General features: G+C 35.0%; 1 long non-coding RNA gene across 1 annotated transcript in view; it reads right to left on the bottom strand.

The window, feature by feature from the left end:
- LOC107971758 (uncharacterized) overlaps positions 1-25,515 on the bottom strand; it is a 57,121-nt gene that overhangs the window by 6,403 nt on the left and 25,203 nt on the right. The window contains exons 6-7 of the long non-coding RNA XR_001714630.3: positions 6,552-6,640; positions 4,713-4,842 (exon numbers count right to left, since the gene is read on the bottom strand). This is a non-coding gene — a long non-coding RNA (uncharacterized LOC107971758). The remainder of the gene's footprint in view (positions 1-4,712; positions 4,843-6,551; positions 6,641-25,515) is intronic.

Below are 25,515 nucleotides of genomic sequence, written 5' to 3'. Positions count from 1 at the left end.
AGGTAACTCTTTGCTCCCAGTCCTTCCAGGTGCCATTCTGCTAGTCCTTTGTGTAGACTAAGGGCAGGAGTGGAGAAAGTACACACAAGGTCATCCATTAGGAGTCAGCCCTAAATTTGTCCTTCTCTTCTTCATCCTCTCTACTCTTCTCCATCCTCAGGTACTATATGTATCTCCAATTGCTTATTTCTCCATTTTCTGAAATAGGGGTATGGGAGGAATACTTTTCAAGGAAAGACATCATTAAATATGAGTTTTTAAAAAATAAGCTGACCCCATATTCCTCAGGTTCCTCTAGACTTTTGATTGTTTTCTTCTCTTCCTCTCCACCACTATTCTAACTCCTTAAACCACTCTAGATATGGTGCAAATAATTGAAACTCTCTAATGACAAGAATTCAGCCTTAAGGGTTTGGTTGTTTGATGTTTTTTAAAAGCACTGGATGGGGTTCATTAAACTGTGATTCAAAAATTTATTCTGTTATATGAGACATTTTGTGACGTGCTCAGAATAAGGAGCTGCATCATACAGCTCTGATGAGTCTTACGGTTACATGTTCCATGATTCTGATTAAATACAATCATGGATTATAATTCATCAGGCATGATGGAAAGGTTAATTACATAGACTATGTAATCACTATATAGCTGCATGTTTGTCAATTCAGATGTTATCTGTTGTGTGTGATAAGAAAGAAAAAAAAAAGATTCGTTGATGGAAGGATGGGCTAAATTTATTACTTTGGCCAGCTATCATCTTGTTAAATCCTGCTTCTCTCCTAAGAAAATAATCTAAACTTACCCCAGCTTCATACACTATACAGGAATACCCTCTGTTGTGCTTTTTGAGAATTGTCCCATTTGGGGGAAAACAATAAAACAATAGAACAGTGCAATAGAACAGTGGTTATTAAACTTAGATGCAAATTAGAATCACTTGAGAAGCTTTTTTAAAAATCCTATTACTCATGCCACACTCCACACCAGTTAAATCAAAATTCCTGGAACTGGGGCCAAAGCATAAAGAATCCCAGGTGATTCAGAAGTGCAGCCATGGTTGAGAACCACTGAGTCTGAGCCTGTTACTCCACTACTGTCCTTCGCAATTTTCAGACATATTATTGATATTGATCAGACACTAGTCAATTAACCACTCAACTGACCAAAAGGATAAGTTACTTCGTGTTACATAGACATATTTTTAAGTTATTAAAAAGACTTCATGAAGTATTTGTTCAAGAAGTGTTTACTCAAGTTGGCTCTGAGTAGTTTAAAGTAATTAAATAAATATGTTTATATGTACACACACAAAATTAAGTCAAATACCTAGGTATTTTTTGGTAGTCCAATTCGTTACTGTAAACATGATAAGAAACCATAACTTGTTAAGATGGCTTCTAGGAAAATAGAATTCTTGAGTGTTTCAGTCAAACTTTACCACATAGACCCAATTACTTTTATGCATTTTTAATAAATCTTTTAAAAGGAAATATGCCTTGAGTAAAAGATTTTGAAATCAGAAGAACATACAGCATTAGCACAAAAATACACATAATAAAACCTCTTTTATAAAACTGGCCTTAAAGGACAGAATCAGCATCTACAAGACAGTTGTCCATTCGAATAGGGACTTTAAGGTTCGGGATATTTTAAAAACCCTTGTAACAACTTGCAAAAGTATGTAAACCGTGTGCATGCATGGGGCTGCCCACTGATGTGCATTTTTCTGGAGAGAGGAATCATGGCTTTGATGAGATGCTTACATGCAGTGAGGGGAATCCGATCTCATTAAGGGTGGGATGTTGTTCTATAATTGATCACAGTTATCAAGCAATAGAGGTGGCAGTTGATATGCACCACATCTCCATCTTTACGGAGACAGCTGAGCATAATGCACTGATTCTAGGCTCAGACAACTTGGACTTAAGTGCTTGCTCTGTAACTTACTTGCTGAGTAAATGCAGCTTTTCAAGTTTCAGGTTTCTGGTCTATAAAATGGTGGTAATATCCATCCTACTTACCTCATAGGATTGTTATAGAGTTTAAAATTAAACAACTGTTTGTGAATGCTAAGCTTCAATTCAAAGACAAGAAAAAGATTAGCAAAAAGTCCAAGTCCTGTGTTAAGTAGACTGAGATCTTCCCGGCCAGCACCCATGAAATCTTATTTAAGCCCAAATAAGAGAGATAGATGTTCAAACAGTTGCTGAAAAAGTGGTTTGCACATGATGTAAGCAAATCTTTGAGAATACTATTCGCATATATTTGGGACCTTCTTGACAAGGTGTGGCATATAGATGCGTGTGCATTTCAGAGTATCCTCCTCTCTTGAATAGAATAACTTTAGTCCAGAGAAATCTTGCACAGTGGTGATTAGCAGAAGCAATAGGAGACAACTCAAGAACCAGAGAGAGGGCAACACACCATTGTAAATCATCTTGGTGACATCTCCAAAAGAAACATGGGCCAAAAGAAGAAGAAATATAGTGACTTTATGCAGTGACTGAGAGGATCGATTCAGGAAAACTCATGAGATTATCTCTGGGGATTTGCAGAAATAGTTGAGGGCATTTTAAGTGTGTCTATGGAGTGGTGATGGTTTGTACTCTTTTACCAGGAAATAAGAGGGAGCGAGAAACTCTTGTTATATCTGGTATTATCACTGAAGAAACAACAATTAGAGTGTACTTAGTTCTATTTGTCTTTGACTTCATATCATTGGTGCAAATATGTATTTTTTTCTAAATAAATTTGGTTGTTTATATACTTACGCTATTTATAGCCTAACCAAATAATTATGCATTTTTATACACAATGAAGTTTATAACCTTGTGCAGATTATGCATGTTATATCTGCCTATCTCCTTCTTAAAAGAATATTTCTAAAATATATCTCTTTCATTTCTCTCTCTCATGCACATACACACACACGCACATACAATTGAGTAAAGCACTAAGAGGTTTGGTGGTTGATTTTCTATTCCCTAGATTAGAGCAGGATTTGTTAATAGCCATATTTTTAAACAGTATCTCTTTCTAACGTTGCAAAAATGTCAAAGTTAAATGAGGTAATCTTTTTTTTAATTGATTTTTTGTTTTTCTCTCAGGAAGAGATTTTTTACATAATTATTTTCATTCTTATAAATACTCTTGTTTTTTCTCCTTAATGTTTGGTAACAGATTTCCTGTTTGTAGGTGCTTTTTACAAGATTATTATTGAAAATGTTGTAGTACCCATGTACATAGCAATCAAAAATGGTTCAAGAGCAAATGAATATGACTTGAAAATCTTAGTATTATTTTTGATCCCATTTTCTCCTTCCACCTCTGATTCATCAAGCATTGAGGATCTTCTGTCTTGACCTCTAATCTGCCTCATCTTTATGTTCACACTGACACACTGTCAGTTTCCCAAACAAACCGCACTGCTGTGCCTTGGACTAACATTGCATCCTCTATGATAGACTTCCTCCCTTTGCCTGGTGAACACCATACCATGATTCAAAACTAAGTTTAACCATATGTCTTCTGTTGAGGTTTCCTGAATTACCAATTTTACTCCCAGGTCAGATTAATCTCTCCTTCATCTGTACTTCTTTGTGACTGCCTAATCAGCAGGTGTCTCAGGTACAGGCAAAGCTATAGGAATTCCATAAGATGTCCTTGTAATCAGACTGAAATATATTAACCTTCAGAGCCAACCAATAATTTGGCACTCCTTCAAACTGATATTATTTAAATATTTACTTTAAAAGAACAAAAGTAAACTAATTTTCTATTAATAAAAATCGAATATACCTTTCTTTAAGTTCAAAATAAGAATATATATGCACATCAAAATTTTACTCTATTTCAATTGTTTTTAGTTAACCTTCTCATCATTTATAATATTAGGCACTATACTAAGAATAGCGATTACATCTAGATAAAATAAAATGCCTTGTCCAAAATATCTCTTAAAGTTTTTTGTTGTAGCTTCTGTTCTGTTTTGTCAGCATACTTTCTGACTAGCCCATTTTTTTCAAAGTTGCATATTCAATTAATAACACCAAATAATATAAATAACTAATTTTTTATCAATAGAATAAATAAATAAATAGTTTTGATTTTACATATATAAAGAAGTTATATATGCCATTATGTGCAGGATTCTTGCTGAAAATACATTTAGATATTCACAATAAGACATAACTCATACTTCACATACTGTTAAGTGCTTAGATTTTTATTTAAAAGCTTTCAGTACTGTTAAATCGAAGTACTATAAATATGTAAATAAACAAGTTATTCTGAGATAGTTACATCTTAAACATTGCCTTAGAGAAATTCAACTTTTTCTAATTGAGCTTAACCTGAAATGTTGAAAGTCAATCTAAAAAAATTCTAATAGTAATCAGAAAGTTCATTCTATTCTGCCAAGTTTTCCATTTCACATTCCCTTGATAACCTTCACCCACTACATCTCCAATACAAGTCTGGACTTAGACAACCTTGTGACAAGGTGATTAAGCCCTAGTGGCTTTCTGGGTTGGGGAGGAAGAGGATTCAGCAAACTTCTGTATCTCTGTTCCTTGCCTCCCATGGCTCAATCATTCAATAATCAGGTGCTTAACCAATCAGTATAATTCTTAGACTGTCACTTTCAAAGTTGCTACCATTGCTTTATTTTTCCCAGTTTAAACAAAAATAAGTATAAGATTTATCAGTATTACCTATTTATTATCCAGAGTCCTTCAAAATACAGCAGTCTCTCTCCATCTGTTGATGAGTTCATCATCATCTTGATAGTTGCAATGTTAGAAGTCCTTAGTGGCAAGGGCAGCCTCGCATTTGGCACAGATCCTGAAAACACCAGAAGAACCGATGCAATGGAAAATTACCTAAAAATTCAAAAGTTCAAATCATAGAATTTTCAAATGGGCCTTAGTGCTTATCCAGTGCAATTCTGTGGGATATTTTGAGGGTATGAGATAGGCAGCATCTGTGTCATCATTAGACTTTGACAGAGAGGAGGGAGTGGTTGGAATATAGTTTTGAAAAAGCAGGTTCTAAAATTATACAGCATTTTGGTTTTAGACACATAGTATTTTTTAAATATCAAAATAATGTTGAAGAGGATGTACAATGTATATGTTTATCACTAGAGGTTTTTTTAAATTGGTGGTTTTAAAGTTCAGTAATTTGGGGGAGCTTGTTTAGCTTCAATCAATATTATAGATTAGGAGACCAAGGCTCTGTAAGATTACAGCTTTCTCTCCTGAGTGATCTCAGAGATGATAAGGACTGAGCACCTGGGCTCCAGGAATAACTGAGGAATAAATTACTCTGAGGAATGAATCTGCATTATTCATCTTTCCGCAGTCCTCTTCAGTAGTTAAGACAATATGATTTTACAGATAGTACATTGTGGCCCCAGAGCAAGTAGACTGTTGGTATATAGTCAGAATATGAATAGCAGAGCCAAGGATAGAACTCAGATTTAATGAATCATTGGTCAATACATCTAAAGCATAACTTTCCAATATAATAGTGACAAACGTAGTTTACACTAGATGTTAACAACGATTCTTTGAGGTAAAAATGATTTATTAGTTTTCATTTTGAAGATAATAAAATGTAATCTCAATAGATGAATAAACAAAATGTAGCATATATATGTGTGTGTGTGTATATATATACAGTGAAATATTATTCAGCCTTAAAAAAGAAAGTAAATCTTGTCACATGCTACAACATGGATGAAACTTCAGGACATTATGCTGAGTGAAACAAGCAAGTCACAAAAAGATAAATGCTGTATGATTATTTTTATATAGGGTACCTAGAGTGGTCAAACTCATAAAAACAGAAAGTAGAATGGTGGTTACCAGAAGGTGGGGGAAGGAGGAAAGAGGAGTTATTTAATGAATATAGAGTTTCAGTTTTGCAAGATGAAAGAGTTCTGGAGATCCATTGCAAAAAATGTAAAAAATAGTAAAAAATATATGTATAATATAATATATATAATATATTATATTTATACATCATATATTACATATATTATATAATATATATATATAGAGAGAGAGAGAGAGTGTCTCTCTCTGTCACCCAGGCTAGAGTGCAATGGTGTGATCTCGGCTCATTGCAGCCTCTGCCTGCCGGGTTCAAGCAATTCTCCTGCCTCAGCCTCCTGAGTAGCTGGGACTACAGGCAAGCGCCGCCACGCCCGGCTAATTTTTTGTATTTTTAGTAGAGACAGGGTTTCACCATGTTGGCCAGGATAGGACAGTCTTGATCTCCTGACCTCGTGACCCGCCCGCCTCGGCCTCCCAAACTCCTGGGATTACAGGCCTGAGCCACAGCACCCTGCCAAAAATGTGAATATATTTAATAATACTGAACAGTACAGTGAGAAAATGGTTAAGAGGGTAAATTTTATGTTATGGGTTTTTTACTGCAATAAAAAAAAAAAAGAAGTACTCTCAATGATATATAAAACTGGTTAGTAACCGGCAGAGTCATGACTCCATTTCTGATTCAAACTTCCGTGTTCTTTACCTGGGACTCACCTGCGCCAGCCATTTTTCCGGTCATCTCTGTGCGGCTGAATGGATCTCCTGCACAACTGCAAGTCTGTTGCAGTCATGCTTCAGCACTCCTGTGGGGACAACCAGGAGTGAGTACAGGGTCCTTGAAAGACAGAGATTGAGGAAGAAGATCCCCCATCTTGTCATACTTGGAATCCAACATCCCAAGGGAAAACATTAAAACTACCAGTCTTCAACACTGAAAACAAGTAATCACTTGTTTTCATCAATCACTTTCAACACTGAAAACAAGTAAGTAAAATTTGTGGTGTGATCAACTTGATCGTTTTATTTTAAAATGGTAAATTCTTGTCATGGAGACGTAAACATGGGAAGATAACACTTGCTAGGTACACAGCCGTCACTGGGAAATAAAGCCTAAGAACAGGATTGACTCATGTGGTGAGAAAAAAAAAAAAAAATTCTAACAGCCCTGAACTCACACCAACACTTTATCTGTTGGCACATTTACAAGGGAAGTTGGAAACCAAATAAAGGATAATTGCCTCTTCTCCACAGGATGTGGCAACTTTCATCTGTACTCCTTTATTTTCAGGCAGTGACAAGGCTTCCCAAATGAGCTAAATGAGTGATTTTGAGTGAGGGATGATATTAAGGTACGAGTTTGTGTTCCTCTCAGATTCTGGATTAATTGCTGTAATACAAACCCACAGCACGATGTGTTTTACACTATCACCCACTTATCTGCAGGCCTGTCTGTGTTAACTTCCACTAATAGCCAAACTGTGCCCTGAATAAGTCACTGATTTGTACAAGATTAGTGCAGATTTGAAGAAAGCTTGTATCTGGTAAAGTTAAAGCTGAAACTATTGAGATTATTCCAATAAATGCTAAACGGATGCTGATGGTTTTCTCCATTCAATAGTGGGAGAAACTTGTTGTTTAATCTGTCTAGAGTGCTTAGGTAACCTCACTTTTGTTACCAAGATTTGTCTTTGAGATCCACAGATTTTCTAAATAAGAGAGTAGGTCATGGTATACCTTTTGTGAGGACACAAAGTACTGTTGCATGTTTTTTTCATTTTTCCTTTAAGAATCTCTACTTAGGACAATTTTCCCAAAAAACATTGCTTTAGTTCACGAAGCTGGGCTAAAAAGAAACCCAAGTAGCATGTATACGTTATATTCAAAATCAGCCTTCATCTCCAGCATTCACCACATATTTTTGGACCAAGCTAGTGGGATGAAATTATTTTTTATTTTATTTTTAATTTCAATAGACTTAGGGGTACAAGTGACTTGGTTACATGGATGAATTTTATACTAATCACATCTGGGTTTTTGGTGCACCCATCACCCAAATAGTGTACACTGTACCCAATAAACAACTTACAGAATGGGAGAAAATATTCACAAACTATACATTTGACAGAGGACTGACAGCAAGAATCTAGAAGGAATTCAAACAAATCATCAAGAAATTATCTTTTTAAAAGTGAATCTCTTTCTTTGGGAAACTCAGTTCCTCAAATAAATCTAACAACACTAAGCCCACCTTGCCAGACCTCTAGATAAGTGAAGTACAAATACAGGACTTCTTTCTGGAAACCTTCTACATAGGGATACTTCAGCTAATTTTTAAGCATTAGGAGGTTGATGAGTTTTTAAGTCAGGAGAATCTGCTAGGAGAAATCAGAACTGATCAGAAAACCAAAAGACTGGAGGTAAGGAGGCAAGTTAGTACTTTATAGTAGTAGCTCAAGAAAATAAAAATAGAAGCCTGAATTTAAATAGTGACATTGGGAATGGAGAGGAGTAGATGCATAAAAGGGGTTATGGTAGAGAAAAAATTGATGGTCCTGGGCAAGCTAGTGAATGAGAAGGGCAACAAGTAAAAGAAATCTTGTCAGCATCATCTTCCTAAAGTGAAATTAAGATCTATTATTCACCTGCTTGAATATCTCTGATAGCTTCCCAATATACTTACAGCCTCAACTCCATACAGTGATTTACATGGCCTCATATAACCTGTCTCTGCTTTCTTCTTCAACTTCATTGCTATCCAAATTTTCAGTATAAAGCTCCAGAATTAATGGATTTCCTTTTCCATCTCAGAGTCTATGCAGTTGCTAGTCCTGCATGGAACTCCATTACCCAGACATTTGTGTGACTATCATTTTTTTTTTCCTCCACTGAGAAGAACACAGCTGGGTTCTTCTTCCACCTCCTTGATGAAATGTTTCCTGGCCCATACCAGCAGTCATCCCCCAACCCCCAATAGTCACGCTTTAAATCACCGTATTTGTCGTCTTAGAAAGCACCTATCATTACCTGAAATTATTGTTTGTTTTTTTACATGACTTTTCCTTCTCTCTGCTGGAAGCTCAGGTCCCTCAGGGTAAGAATCCTCTTTATTACTAGTGCCTACCATGTAATAGGCTCTCAGATAATTACTTATTAATAAACTGATATCACTGTGTGTGATATTAATAGATTTTTTTAGTTGTTGCAGGGAAAATATACTCTATGCTAAAAAGTTGTGGTTTGAAATTAAAACTATTAGACTCAGATATCTTGCTACATCCAAGTGTGATTCATGTATTGAGGTAAGAAGTATGAATTTGTAAGTCTAATGGTGGAATCATTACATACTGAACCCTACAAGAGCTATAAATACTTTTGATAAGGGTGTATTTGATTGAGATAAGTATTCATTAGAAACAAATTTCAAATTTTCAGCACCTAAAGAGAAACAGGCTGTGTCTCAATTTTATCCCAAGACTTTGGAAATTAAAAATCATATTTTAGAGTCATCTTATGGGAAGAAGGGAGCTGGCATGCTCATTCCATTGATGCTGCAAGCTCTTACAGTATTTGGTTGTATTGTTAGGAAATTAGATTTTTTTTCTAATGGAAATGGTAAGTATGTTTCAGATGAGACTAGAAAAATAGAAATGGCAATTACTAATAAAATGTGAAATTATGAAAATTTATGCAAGGAGCTTTAATAAATGTAACACAAAATGCAAGAGTCTTTATGAAATGTATCCTTCAAAAGACTGTATATATGTGTGAATGTTTTCTCAAGAAAGCCAGCTGTAGTGCATTTTTTCTGTCTTAATAGGAAGTATATTAATTGTATGCTGTATACTATTCAAAAGACTGGTGAATGTATACCCCCCAACGAAGTTAAATATAGCAAAGAGGAAAAAATAAGCTGTCAAAGTGCAAATATAGATAATAATGAAATTATTTAATAACAAAAGAAAGAAAAACCTTGAATCATATTTAAAGAAGGTAAAATGTCCCCACTTATAAAAACAGCATTTTTATGTTTCCTGTGTCATTATCTAGTACATTTCATCTTTTTGTCATAAAAGATTTTAGCTAATGGTTTTAATCATCTGCTCAATATTATGGTTCTGTGTTTGAGGCTTATTCTGCCTTGGAAGTGGAATAAAAGCATTTGCTACTCTATAATATAAATGCAAGATAAAACAGACTAAATCTGTTGGGTCAAGCAGCAATATTCATTAATAACTACATTATGTTCCCAACACAGGGACCTGTGCAACATGTTTACTTAACCTTTTGCCCCTTCCTGACTATTTTTATTTTTACTACTCAGACTGTGAAGTATTAATTGGCCTCATAAAATAAGACATTCACATTTTTGAAAGCAAAAGAATCTCAAAACTGTATATATATATATGTTCTCAAAATTATATATATATGGATTATATATATATATATGTTGCTAATGCAACAGCCATATACATAATATATTTCCCATCAATATTATATGCGATTTTGGGCCAATGGTTGCACAAAATCTAGCTCTATTCAACTCCTAATGTTTCTCATTATAGGAAGACTTGCATGGCAATAGAAAAGTTATTTTTTTCCTATTGAATGCATACACACAGTTAGGCTAGTGATAAACTATTTAAGTTAAAATATTTGTCTTCTCTGGGTATATTGATCAGTTGAAAGAAAACAGTGCACAGTTATCATAACTTTCAGACTTTATCAGCATAAACTTAATTACATAAAATAATTCTAAATTTGGGTTGGCACTATCAAATCATATTTTATCCAATCTGGATGATCATATTTACGGAAAGGGTAAAATTTGTATTTATTTTGATAAAAGTGTGGTGGTTTTAGATGTTAGTTGTGATATTTAGAAATCATGATAGATGTTGCCAAGGCTTATAGGTTACAGGTTTATCACAGAGGAAGAGAAAATTCACCATTATTTAGATCAATCTATGCCTCCAAGCAACAAAGAGTAAGTTATTATTACCTTGCTTTAAGTTGGCCCTTTTCTTTATACATCAAAGGACACCATGTCTACTTTCTCTAGACTAGAGCCTCCAAGGACTCATCTCAAAGGCTTCTGTCTACCTTTTCCTGGAGCTCTTATATGGTGCATTAGTTTCCTACTGCTGCTGCAACAAATTATTACAAATTTAATGGCTAAAACAAGACAAATTTATTCTCTCATTCTGAAAGTCTGACTTCTGAAAGTCAAAGTTCCAAATAAAATTTATAGAGCTTAAGTCAAGGTGTCTACAGGGCTGGCTGGTTCATTCTGGAGGCTCTACGAAATAATCCATTTCTTACCTCTTCCAACCTCTAGAAGCCACATTCCTTAGCTGCGTTCTTTAGCTCATGGCCACATTATTCTAACCTCTTGCTTCTGTTATCACATCTACTACTCACTCTGATCTGCTGCTTCCCTGTTGTAAGGACCATTGTAATTAGAGTGAGTCCACCTGGATAATCCAGGCTACCCTCCCCATCTCAAGATCCTTAACATAATCACACCTGCAAAGTCCCTTTTAAAAAATTATTGTGGCAAAAAAAAATAGCATTAAATTTATCACCTGAACCAATTTAAATGTACAATTCAGTGGTGTTGATTATATTCACATTGTTGTTAAACAGATCTCCAGGACTTTTCCATCTTGCAAATCTGAAACACTATACCCATTAAACTCCCTTTTCCCACCTCTTCCTTGCCTGTTCTGCTTCTGTTTCTATGACTTTGACTACTTTAGATACCCCATATAAGTGGAATCACACAGTATATGTCTTGATTGGCTTATTCACTTAGCACAATCCCCTCAAGTTTCATCCATGTTGTAATTTGTGACAGGATTTCCTTTCTTTTTAAGATTGAATAATACCCTATTTTATGTATGTATCACATTTATCTACCCATTCATTGATGGATATTTGGGTTGGCTATTGTGAATAGCACTGCTATAACCATGGGTATGCAAATATCTCTTTGGGGTCCTACTTTCAATTCTTTTGGGTCTATATCCAGAAGTGGAATTACTGAATCATATGGTAGTTCTACTTTTAATTTTTTTGAGGCACCTCCATACTGCTTTCCACAGCATTTGCATCATTTTACAATACCACCAACAATGCATAAGAGTTCCAATTTCTCCACATTTTTGCCAATACTTATTTTCCATTTTTTTATAGTAGCTGTCCTAATGGGTATGAAGTGGTATCTCATTGTTTTTGTTTGTATTTCTCTGATGATTAGTGGGATGTTGAGCATCTTTTCATATGATTGCTGACCATTTGTGTATCATTTTTGGAGAAGTGTCTATTCAAATCTTTTGCCCATTTTTAAAATAAGTTATATGATATTTTGTTGAGTTGCATTAATTTTTTCTATATTCTGGATATTAACCCTTCAGCGTCTCTTTTGCCATCTAACACGGCATTCACAGGTTGTAGGGATTGAAATTTAGATATCTTTAGGAGACCACTATTCAGCCTACCACATGTGGACTGTCAAGGCCTTCATTCCTCATTATAACACTGGCTCTTATCATGGAAGAACTTGAGAAATCATTAGTCCAGCTTCTACCTATTTTGTCTAGTAATGCACTTTTATTTTAAATTTAATTAAACAATTGACCTGGTTTTTCTACTTTGTTCAGTTTGCCTGAGTATCAAACCTGTGTCATTCATAGTATTTATTTTTTATATTTTAAAACTGATATTTGCTCAACAGATCTAATTATTTTCCATTTTTATAGCTCAATGTAGATGCTCCTGATTTTTGCAAGAGACCTTACTAGCTCAGCCAGTCCTGATAGAGCCTATTTTAGCAGGGAGAAGAAAGAATATTCAGGTTCTACAAAATTGTATGTATTTATGGTATGCAACATGATGTTTTTGTACATGTATACATTAAGAAATTATTAAATCATGCTAATTAATATATCCATCACCTCACATACTAATTTTTTTGTGGTGAGAATATTTAAGATCTGTTCTCAGCATTTTTCAAGTATACAATACATGATTACTAACTGTAGCCACTATGCTGTCAAATAGATCTCCAGAATGTGCATTTTTGTTACATATTCATCCACTTGGAGCCTTATGGGCCTAACCTCCACCCTCAAGTGTAAGATAGGCAGGGCACAGAATCAAAAAAGAAGATGATTCTCAAGCCTCAAGACTTACTATGATTTGCCTTACTGGGTTTTGAACTTACTTGGTATCTGCTACCCCTTTCTTCTTTCCTGTTCCTTCCTTTTAAAATGGAAATGTCTATCATGTGCCTGTCCCATCATTGTGTTTTAAAGTACATAACCTGTTTGGCTTCACAGGTTCACAACTTGAAAGCAATTTACCTCCGCATGAATTGTGCCTAGAGTCTCACCCATATCTGATTTAGATGATATTTAGATGAGACTCTGGACTTTAGATTTTTCAGCTGATACTGGAACAACTTAAGACTTCTAAGGCTATCGGAATGGAATGAATGTATTTTCTTTGTGAGAAGGACATGAATTTGGGGGGACCAGCAGTGGAAGGCTATGGTTTGAATGTTTGTGTCATCTCCAAAGTTTCATATTGAAATTTAATCCCCAACACAGTAGTAATAAGAGGTGGGCCTTTAGGTGGTTATTAGAGAATGACAGCTCTGGCTTCATGAATGGAATTAGCGCCTTATAAAAGGGCTGGAGGAAATGAGCTACACCCTTTCACCTATTGCCATGCGGAAGACACAGCTAGAAGGCCCTCCCCAGACTCTGAATGCCAGCTCCTTGATCTTGGAATTCCCAGCCTCTAGAACTGTGAGAAATAAATTTACATCATTTATAAATTACTCAGCTATGGCATTTTGTTGTAACAGCACAAATGTACTGAGACAAGGTGCTTCGCCTATTTCAAAATTAGGTTATTTGTGTCCTTGTTATTGAATCGTTTGAGTTCCTTATGTACTTTATATGTTAGCCCCTTATTAGATGTATGGCTTGCAAATATTTTCTCACATTCTGTAGGTTGTCTCTTCACTCTGTTTATTGTTTTCTTTGCTGTACAGAAGCTTATTAGTTTGATATAATCACATTTGTCCATTTTTGTTTTTGTTATCTGTGCTTTTGGGGTCATATCCAAAACATTATTGCCCAATTATTGTCAAAAAGCTTTTCCCTGTGTTTTTTCTAGCAGTCTTACATTTAAGTCTTTAACTTATTTTGAGTTGATTTTTGTGTATGGTATCAGAGAGGGGTCTAATTTTATTCTTCTGCTTATGGATATCCAGTTTTCCTGACACCATTTATTGAAGACACTATCCTTTCACCATTGTGTGTTCTTGGCACCTTCAATTGACTGTAAATCCACAGACTCATATCTTGGCTGTCTATTCTGTTCCATTGGTTTATATGTCTGTTTTTATGTCAGGACTGTGCTGTTTTGTTATAGCTTTGTAGTATATTTTGAGATCAGATAGTGTAATGCCTCCAGCTTAGTTCCACCCACAGGATTATAAAAAGGGTTAAAAGAGCTAATGTTATTTTTATCTATTTTAACTACATTCCATTTTCATATCATTTTTGGATTTGAAATTTCACTGAGAGTCCAACATGGATTACTTAAAATTCTGCATATCATCAGCACAGTCCCAGTTATTTCAATGATTACTGTGTGCTAAATGCAGCATTGGAAATACTGGGATTATGAGGTAATTAATCATGACTCAGCAACATGAATGTTACTCACTACCTACATTTCTTCCTCATTTACAAATTGATCATTTCAAAACCATTACAGAACTGGAAAAATGGTTCCTCTACAAGGAAAATATATTCCACCAAGAACTACGTCTAGACAGAGACAATTTCTAATCAATCAGATCTATGGATCTCACCAGGGGCACAACATTCCCTAAGGCTGCTGAAATGGGATGGGCTCATCACATGACTGAGCAATCCTGCTGCCTCTTCTTATTACAATGCATCCTGTGGCTGGAGGGAACCCTTAATGCTTCGGTTTACCAGGGCTGTGGCATTAATAGCATGAACAACATTAAATAATACGAGTCATCCTTGTCCTCAGGAGAAATTCAAGGAAAATAAGCCTTTTCAGCTATCTTTGATGGCATTTTCCATTTCTGCTCCAGTAACTAGATGTTGAGTACTAAGTCACGGGAAATACAACATATGTTGAAACAACTCCAAGAGGAGGCACATCATTCTAGTGATGTTGCAATGATGCCAAATGAAAAAAATATACAAGATTATTAAAGATTTTTTTAAGTCATGAAATGTAATCACTTTGATAATTATCTGAACGATAATTCAATTCTATCATAGATCAGTACACATCATCATTAAACTAATTTTATAGGTGATGCTTTTATGGAAATGGTTAGTTATTAGATATCAAAAATAAAGCAAGGTTGTTAAAGTTGTTTACAAACAAAAATAAAACGTTTTCTTTGCAAAATTTTCCTGGCATTTTATTCAAAGACATATTAGTTCAAAAAAATTATAAAAGTATTTGACTCTTCAGGATAAAGCATTGGAGGGATAGTTTTAAAATAAGATAATATTTAAAATAATTTAATAATAATAGCAATAGTATTAATGCCACTGTCCTAACATGTTCACATATCGTCTGCCACATGAATTTATATTTACATCAATTATATAATCCATACATTCAATTTCTTATGTTTGACTCAGCATTACTCAAACATTTTCAGTATTTCTACATAGTCTTCATAATGTTCTGTTATTTTCCTTCAAGTTTTTCTTTTCACATATGTCACCCCCTTTTAATATGGTTTTAAAATATAGATCATGCTCTCTTTTTAATGTTTTACAAGGAATTGAATTATTTTAATATAATTTAAATTAACATAACAATTCTAGCACATATTACTTACTTGCTAATTATTAATGCATAACAAATCAAGCACAAATTTATTTTTATTCCTTTTATTTAAATAAAACAATTTCAATTAGGGTCTTTTTCTCTTTCTGAATCTCATTCTCCCAATGCAAATTTACTAGTTTGTACTGAGATTTAATATTTCCATATTAAGGTTTTTACCTGTTATGCTCTGCTTTTGTTTTAACAGATAAATGAATTTCAAATAATCCACTTTATTATGGTCATAACAACAAACACTAACTCATCACACACACACACCCCTTTTATTGTGTTATCTCTAGAATGTATGGTTCTTTTCTTCTGTAATTATAAGACCAATTTTCAGTAGCCTCCCTGATATAAACTTCTCTTTCTTCTTATCCACATTTCCAACTACCCCAGCTAGGGTGTCATTTTTCTTCTGGATTTCTAAATAAGTGTTGTTTAATAATATTTACATAACAGATATGTAGAAAATATTTTGAGTTTAATAATTAGAGAATATTTTTCAGTAGACTTCACCTATGAATAATGGTTTGATAATTTCTTTAGTTCCCAATTTTCCCCCCACTACTTCCCTATGTAAGATTGAGCCAATACTCATAGAAGTGGAGATCTCGAGTTTCCTTTTGATGAGTAATAAAGATAGATGTGAGAAAACAGGAGCAAGGGAGATCCATGGGATCACATGCCATGGAGCAATGACCCAGATGTTAAAAGGTCCTAGTGATTAAATCATCCACAAATGAATGGACCAGTGCTTCAAGGTCAATGCTTTGTGTCCCAGACACATTGTCACAGGCAGTGTGACTTTTTTTTTTTTTTTTTTTTTTTGCTGTCAACTTTGCTTCTGTTGATTTTCTCCTTTATTGGAAGAGAATCAAGTGCAGGGAGGTGCTTTAGAGGATGGTGCAGTCATTGAATGTACCTAAAATACCCTTGAGAAATCCATAGATACATTATCTCTTTTTCTCTCAAAAAAAGTCTTTGTCAAACGGAGAATTTTCTGAGTAAGGATAAACTACTTTTAGCATTACTTTTTAACACTAGTTTTTAGTAGTGTAAGAGACCATGGCACTGCCCACTTCTTCTGCCATTAAACAGATTAGGAAAAATAAAAACTGAACACACAGATCTCATGAGGCGATTGAGTCATTTCTCTACACCTCTGATGACAAATCTTCAGTGTAACTTCATACTTTTCTAGAACTTTGTGGATTCCATGAATACAAACTGTCTTACAAGTTAAATATAATGTACTTTCCTTCCCAAAAGTTCTCAGAACTACAGGATGTCAAGTAGAAGGGATTTTTAATTCATCTAGTCTCCTCTAGCCAGCATAAGTCTTCCTACAATAATGTGGATAAGTCAAGCCAAAGAATTATTAGCCCAAATCACTTTATGTATATTTCCTATATCATCTACTTTGTCACACTCAATAAAAACTGAAGATCACACTAGAGCAGAAACAAAGATTTAAAGATAATTCTAACCTTGTCTGGACACAGTTCAGGGCAGAAAACTATGATTGAAAGAGAGGAATAAGAGAAAGCAGAGGAGTAGCTGTCCCAGAGAGGAAGTTATGGAAAGAAGGGAGACTCAGCAGAAGAAAGGGATGTTTGGCCACAACAACCAAAGGTGAGTGAAAGAAGCTCAGCACTTAAAAGTGCTTGAGAGTGAATTCCTTGAAAATTATTGCGTGGGAACCACTCTATCCAATAGTCTGGGACACTTGTACATTCCCTGAACCGAGAGTAAAGACATTAATGCCTTGTATTAAGGTGGTAATTTAAAGAGAAATGACTCTGTCCAAAGTGGGTAGAAATTAATAATACTATTTGAACAACTTCCTAGGAGAAGCAACTGTGGACACGTCGCCACATTTTCAAACACATATATATTTTTTCATAGTTGGATTTGTATTGTATATAGATTCTATGTACATTTTTGAACATAATAAACACTTTTTCACCATTAAAATTTCTTAGAAAACAGTATGCTTAGTGGCCATATAACGTTCTATCTCATCAGTTACTACAACTATCCCCTTATTTGGCTATTAACAAAAATAAAAGAATAAACATTTTAATACAAAAATACTGGTCATATTTTCAGAATATTTACGCAAGGTAGAGTTTGGGAAACTTAATTACTGGATGGGAGAGAACATAGAATTTTTTAACTTTTCCTTTTGCATTTATATTTTATGACTTGTTTTTGATCATTTTCTTTTTTTCTCTCTATATATTTTTTATTATACTTTAAGTTCTACGATACATGTGCACAATGTGCAGGTTTGTTACATATGTATACATGTGCCATGGTGGTGTGTTGCACCCATTAACTTGTCATTTACATTAGGTACATCTCCTAATGCTATCCCTCCCCCCTCCCCTCACCCCACAACAGGCCTCACAATGCCTATTGCCAAGATGCTTTCTAAAAGGGTCTGATGAAATTCTCCTTCCTCCACTGTTAATGTGAATGACCTTATTGCACATCATATGACCTTATGTTTATGACCTTAACATAAACATTAACACTTTCTTTTAATATTGTTTATTTGTAAATCAAACTGGTGATTATTTTAGTTTTAACTTGTATTCCTTTATGTATTCACAAGATTGAGCAGTTTTTATATGTATATTATATATCTATATAGAGAGATAGATATCTCTTTTCTGACATGCCTATTTCTGTACTAAAACTTATTGATTTGTCTGAGTATATCATAGATGATAAAAATTCTTTGCCTATTTTTTGTTATAAATATTGTCTCATTTGTTGTTCAAACTTTATGACACTTTTACACTAAAGAGTTGTCTATTCCTTGATATTTTTTCTTTTTGATTCTTTCTATTATTTATGGAGACCAAACGAATAAATTCCTAAATAATCCTTACTCATACAGAGATCAAATAAATAAATACCTAAATTAAATTAGAGTTTTCACTTTTTTGTCATTTTATAGCTTGGAAAAGTTTTGGTGTATCACAGTTACTATTGCTGTATAACAAAACCTCCCCAGGGAAACTCATCTCTGCTCTACATAGCATCAGCTGGGGCAGTGGGGTAGATAAGGAGATGCACCACAAAGATCCTCCCCTTTCAAGGAAAAACTTGCTGTCCAGCTGTGGGGTGTGTGGGGTGTGTTCTTAGCAGACACTTCTAGCTGTCAGCCCTTTCGGGATCTGTCTTAGATGCAGAGAGCTGCTTCATCCGGAGGTCACATCCTTTCCAGGGCAGCTCTCATCTGATGACTGAGCAAGGCAGGAATACAAAGGTCTGCTCATTCTAACCTGACACTGAACAAATTCGATGGGCAAAATCCACTGTAGAGCTTCATAGCTGGTTGGCAAGGGCTTTGTCAGACCTTCATTACGATTTAGATTTTTCCTCTGCTCGGTCCTGCGTTTCCTCTTTCTTTCACAGATGTTGATTTCTCCTACCCACTTGTATTACCCACTCCATCTCAGTGTGTGCTTCTGGAGAGCCTAACCTGAAGTAGGCAGCTTGACTGGGTGCTGGAAAGTCCTCTTTCAAGATGGCTTACTCCTATGACTGACAAATGGGGGCAGCTGGCCTCTGAGAGCTCAGATGGAGCTATGGACTGAGAGTTCCCATTTTTCTTGATGTGGGTCTTTTTACAAGATGTTTGGGCTTCCTCATGGCAGGGTAATTGGTTTTTATAATGGTCAATTTGAAAATGTATATGTTTTATGAAGTACAAGGTTGAAATATTTCTCATCTACATATCAGTTATATTGCTCAAAATCTCTATTTCCTTACATTTTTAGATTGCCTTGTATAAAATGGGGAATTTCCACTTCTCAGTTTTAGAATATATTTGATGTGCACATTCTCCTCTAATGAAATGCCTTTTGTGACAAACTGAGTTTACACACCATTATAAAGCTATGGCAAAACTCTGTTTGCTTTAGTTTTCCCCAGTTGCATATTTTATTTAAAATTCTGTACTGTATTAGACAATAGTCTTAATGAGTTAATAAAAGAGAAATAATCTTTTTATTTCATTTCCTATTTAATACTCAACATGAATTATCCAAAATAGGTGTATGAATTTTTTCAAACATTACAGATCTTTGAAATCCCATAGCATGTGTAACTGAAATCTAATGAATATTCAGCAAAAGAGGTGCACACAGTTTGACAGGATGGGAATACCACTCCTAATGCTACCAGAGTATTACAAGGACAGGAATTCAGTCACTCTTCTTCACATGGGAATAGTTCCCCAGGATGGTGGTTGTCATTTCATCATGGTTAGAACACAAAGGATACTTCATCTGCATTGTAACCAATATTATACTTGGGAATTTGAGATCTGAGCTTGTGAATGCTGCCATTATTTAGAAAGAGACTTAATTGGCACAATATTTTCAGGAATCTTGCAGGAAAAATTCACAAAATTGAAATATCAGTTGAGTTTTATTTCTTTAGCTCACAATATATTCAGGTTATCTCATTTAGGTATGTCATTTAACATGAGATGTACTCCAAGCATAAACCTTGCCTACTATTCTCCTTTTTAACATATCCTTGGGAAAATGCTCAGTTTTTAAAAGCACCATATTACTGACTCATTGGAGCTCTTATAATTCATGATGACTTTTCCATGTTTCCCTGAGGTTCTTGGATCTAGCTCCTTATTACTCATTTTACATTTATACAATGTGATTTTTGTTCTTTGAGTGTACCAGAGAATGTCTTTATATTCATTTCTTGCTTATCAAGGTCTTTTGAATTTTGTTTTCCGTCTCCAGGGGGCTGGTGCTTCTGCCCACCACCACCCCTACACTGCATCATACCTTATCATCAAGATGTTCTTGCATTTAAAACTTAATGAAGGTACTTACTTACTTGGGCATCAGCCTAATAATGTCTTTAGAGTACCTGCTGAGTACACAGAACAGCACTCAAGTTGGAGGAGCATACAAAGGAAACAAAGGATATAGCTCTGCTCTTCAGAAGACCATACTTGAGATGAAGCGAATGATAGACAGAAACTGAAGTATATTTTCCCAAGGCAACGTCTTCCATTATTTCCTAGTGCAGATTCCAAGTGAAAACTGAGTATACATTATATTCTAAGACATTATTGATATCGTGTGATTTGTCAGAGCAGGTTATAATGCATGTTACTGATGTGGGTGATGTGGGTGTTGAAATTGGAGCAGGATGATTTCCTTTTTGAAAAACTACTTATCAAGCCCTGTTTCATTTTGACTTTGAACAATGAGTTGCAATTCTTCTTGTATAAAGCCCACACAATTGCACATCTATAAAATTGTTCTTCAAGATTCTCTTATGCTATGGTAAATATGCAAAATGTATGTCTTCAAAGTGGGTAAGTTAAGAGGAATCAAGTAACAAAAATTAATTGTGAAAATTTCCTTATAATAGCCTGTATACTAGGATAAATTACATAATATTGAGACATTCTGCTTAACTGTAATTTAGACATCCTAAATGGTTAAAAAAAATCCTCTAACAGTGCTTGCCCTGCTGAGTCTCACTGATATTGCCTCCTGCAGCTCAAAAGTCAAAGGCTATAGCTGCATGAAGATCAGAGCATCTTCATATGTCAACTCAGTTAAAGATTTAGTCTCTAACTTAGTTAACTCCAAGGCTATTTAGTTTGGAGTTTGGAACTGTTTGCAACTGTAAAACAGGGGCCAGCCAGATCTTCTCACTGGATTATATGTAACATGGCAGTTTGTCAATAAAGAGTTCTGTAGCCCATGTAAGTTTGGAAATGCTGGATAAAATATTTTACCATTAGAGAATGACAAACTTCAGCATTTAAGCCTCTAATAAGTATCTCAGTTAAAACTAAAACAGTTTGACTCTGTTAGACACAGAATTTCCCAAACCTCCTTGATCATAAAACTCCATTTCATATAAAACCTACTGAAATGCTGCAGAAATAGAGTTCTGCAGAACACACATGAGGAAATACTGATCCACCAAACACCCCCTTGACCACTTAAAAAATACTTAGTAAGCATCTTCTTTATAAAGTTAGCACTTTTCATCTATGCCATGAAGGCAGTAAAGATGAGCTAGGCATCACATCTATCTTCAAGAAACTTTCAAAGAAGTAGAGAAAATGTGAGATTAAAAGCTAACTGCATTTCCAAGCAGAAAGAGTTCAGTGCTATGGTAGAGTCCAAAAGAACATGCAATTGGATTCCAAAGAAGTAAAGAAGACAAATGAGATCAGAGAAAGCTTGAAAGAGAGTGTACAGTTAGAGGTCTGGCTTCAATGACAGGTGAAGTGTTGCTATATAGGGTCAGGAAGGTTACATTACATGGAGAGTGTGCCAAGGGAGAAGAGCCCAGAAGTGCTGGGAAGTGTTGAGGAACAGGTGCACTGCACTGTGCACAGAAAGACATAGAGTGGAAAACTAAGCCAAGTTAAAGCCAAATTTGTTCCAGCCCTTAACTTTCATATACTATATAGTAGTGACTACTGGGAATAGCAATACAACTTAAAACAAGACCAACAGTATAATCATAGTAGGTCAATAAGTAAATCAGGATTTCCAATACATTTTGGCAAGGTTTTATAACAGGAAAAAGACAAAAATCTTTAAGAGCACAGAACATTAGTACCAAACATAGTCAAGTAATGCATCCTAGAGAATTCATAGTTGAAATAGGGAATGCAGAACTTTATTCTCTTCACCATGGGGAGCCATATAAGTTGTTTTTGTTTTTAACAGGGGCCATTGGATCAGATCTCTCTTTTCAGGAGATAACTCAGTGGCAATATGAAAGACAGATTGAAAGAACAAACAGGAGGCAAGAGAACAAGTTAGAAGGCAATGGTAAAGGTTATTAAGCACCAAACTTTAAGAACAGTCAGCAATGGAGGAGAGGAAATGGATATTTAAAAAAACTCAACGTGTCCTAATGACCAGTTAGAGGCAGAATTACAGAAGAGGGAAGAGGAAAGACATTTTCCTAATTTCCCATGATGATATAATCCATTAAAGAGCTAATTTTATTTCTACAGCTACTTTGAAACAAGATATCAGTAGACATAGAATATAAATGTACAAAAGATGCAGAAATCATCTTCATTAAGAGACACATTGTCTCTACACACACATGTGTGCACAAACAGGCATACACACTCTTCTTTATAAACAGTACCCTAATCAGAGTAGCCAGTGTGATTATGTTGAAGCAGAAGTCAACAGTATGGTGATTTCAGTGAAATTTTCTAAGAAGTTTTATTATCCATAACCTTTCACAGAAAACCCATGAAGCTCACTAGACATCATTACTTAAGAATCCTTTCCTTGCAAATACCATCAATTGATCACTGTCCAGTCATTGCTGCTCTGTTTGATTTTGTGAGCATCCTAGCTTTGTAGAATCTATTGTCATGTTCTCATTTTTGCCCCTTCTTTCTTCACTCATTTTTTTCTCTTAAATATATTCGAATTTAGATTTTTGTAATCTTTTGGATACAAATCATTTTTTCATTCTACTCTAATAATCATGACTATTAATTCGTTCAGTGAATATTTGTTATTATGATTCACTAGAAATATAAATTTTGTCTATTTTACAATTTTCTTTTGGAACCACACTTACTTGCTTAATTATATATAAATTGTTCTTTTAGGATATTGTGGGTCAGAAATCTGTCAAAATAAGAATTACATGAGTTAATTATTGTAAGGCAGTCTCTGGCTAATAATAAAAAGTCCTTACATCTTAGACACCTCCTGTTCAAGAATGTACTAAGCAACTAAGCAACGCTTCAGCCCTCTGCAAAAAATGGGGTTTCCTTCTCTACCCATATATCTAGGACACCAATGACTGGAAATACCAGCTGGTAAATATCCAGATAAAAGCAGACTACTGAATAATAATAACTATTAGCAATACTGTAACAATATGGAAATATGAATTTGTATTTTATGATGAAAGAAATATGGGTTCCAGTCTGACCTTTTCACATCTTAGGCATTGGCCATTAGTCAGTCTCAAAAAAACGGATAATAGTGTCCTTGGAATGGAGGTAGGTAGCTGAGCTGATTAGAAAATATGTATTAGTTCTTCCCTTTTGTAGTATGTTTGCCCTGAGTCCCAGAGCCATGTTCAGTTCAGTTCAGACTGTAGATTAGGCTCTCCCTGCTAAAAATATTAAAGTCTTTTTAAGCATTAAAAATCTTTAGTGCCATGTTATTGGCCTGTTTCCACTTACTAATAAGAATATATATTCCTTTATTATTTTCCTCTATAAAGTGGCCTACTTACCAGTAATAAGTTCCCCAGAGCTGCAAAATTTCCAGTTGTGGGCGGATGATCAGTATCAGCAGTGTTACAAAAGGAATTCCTGTATTATGCAATGAATTTTATTTAACAACTGCTAAGATCCCATTTGTTGTATGATTCTATCATCTATATTGTTTCTGGAAATTCAGAAACTTCTATTTTTCTCTCCCTAGGTTGCAACTCTTTTCTCACTCAGAAGTTTAGACCCCACAACTTTTCACCCTACATTCTTCACTAGACACAGATCCTCACTCCCATTACATATACTTTTAATAAGTACACATTTGTCCTTTACTGAATTATTTCCTTAAATCAACCTTTCTAGATCATGAGCTATAATGTTAAATTTTTAATGTTCTTAATATTTTTCTATTGCCTTGGAATTTTTCACTCTAATATAATTGCATCTCATGAGAACCATGGGATAATGTGAGCAACATGGTGAGACATACTGGGAACTCTGCCAGGCAGACTGAAGGGACTAACTGGTTTTGCGAATAACTAACTAGCATGAAGGAAAAAGTCACGACAAAATTTAGCTTACTTCTAACAGCATCATAGGATATTATCTGAGTGTAAGTCTGGAGATACAAAGCAATAAACAATATTCAAAAGTGGGTAAATATTATTACCTCAATTATGAAAAATATGTTTTCTCTGAACAAGACCTCAGCTAGCAGCACAAAGTAAAATAAATGAGATTCATTTCAATGGCAAGCATCAAGAAATGTGTTGAGACCATAGCCAAAAGGGAATGGCTCTCACCTTAGCTGGAAACCAAAGCAGGTGTCCCAGTGCAGGTATGGCAATCCAGGGAGACACTGAGATCTCCTGGGCATAGGGCTATACCAGAGTCACCCTAGATGCCACAAATATTGTCTATCATAATTCCAATCAAGCAGCTCAAGCTTATCATGCACTTCCTGCCCTAGTAGAATTGACATGGGGCATTGCTCATGCCTGGGCCTGAGATGAAGAACATGTGACTACAGCTTTGCAGGAATGTTTAAAAAAAATGGATTGAAAGTCTGTCCTATAATTCCACATGTTTGCCAAAATCAGGTTTTTAAGCCTTTTTTTATTCATTTTTCAGCATTTTTCCAGGCCTTCTCTTAGAATCCCTTATTCTGCCAATTCATGATTGCTTATGTGAAGATTTTGTTCCAATTTTAAATCCGCAAGCATTTCTCTGTTTGAGAAAATGAAGTTAAGAATGACATCTGTTCTGGTTGGCACTTCTACATGGTCTTTGCTCCACTACAGGAATTTACTGACAGGGTTTGTGACCTGCAGTATTGATTTTCCACATATGTTCCTACGGTAAAAAGGCTCTCATCAGCACCAAGTCCTATGCCTAGGAAGTTTCCACAATCTTCTCTGAAAAGGCTGGCTCATTTTTCTCCCTTTTTCATTTCAGACTGAAACTCCAACTATGAAGTTTCTTTTTCTTTCTTCTCTTTCCTACAAAAAGTGG

The sequence above is a fragment of the Pan troglodytes genome, chromosome 6 (genome assembly GCF_028858775.2).
Source record: "Pan troglodytes isolate AG18354 chromosome 6, NHGRI_mPanTro3-v2.0_pri, whole genome shotgun sequence".
Lineage (NCBI taxonomy): Eukaryota > Metazoa > Chordata > Mammalia > Primates > Hominidae > Pan > Pan troglodytes.
The sequence above is the reverse complement of the archived record's forward strand: the minus strand, read 5'-3'. Positions and strand labels throughout refer to the sequence as shown.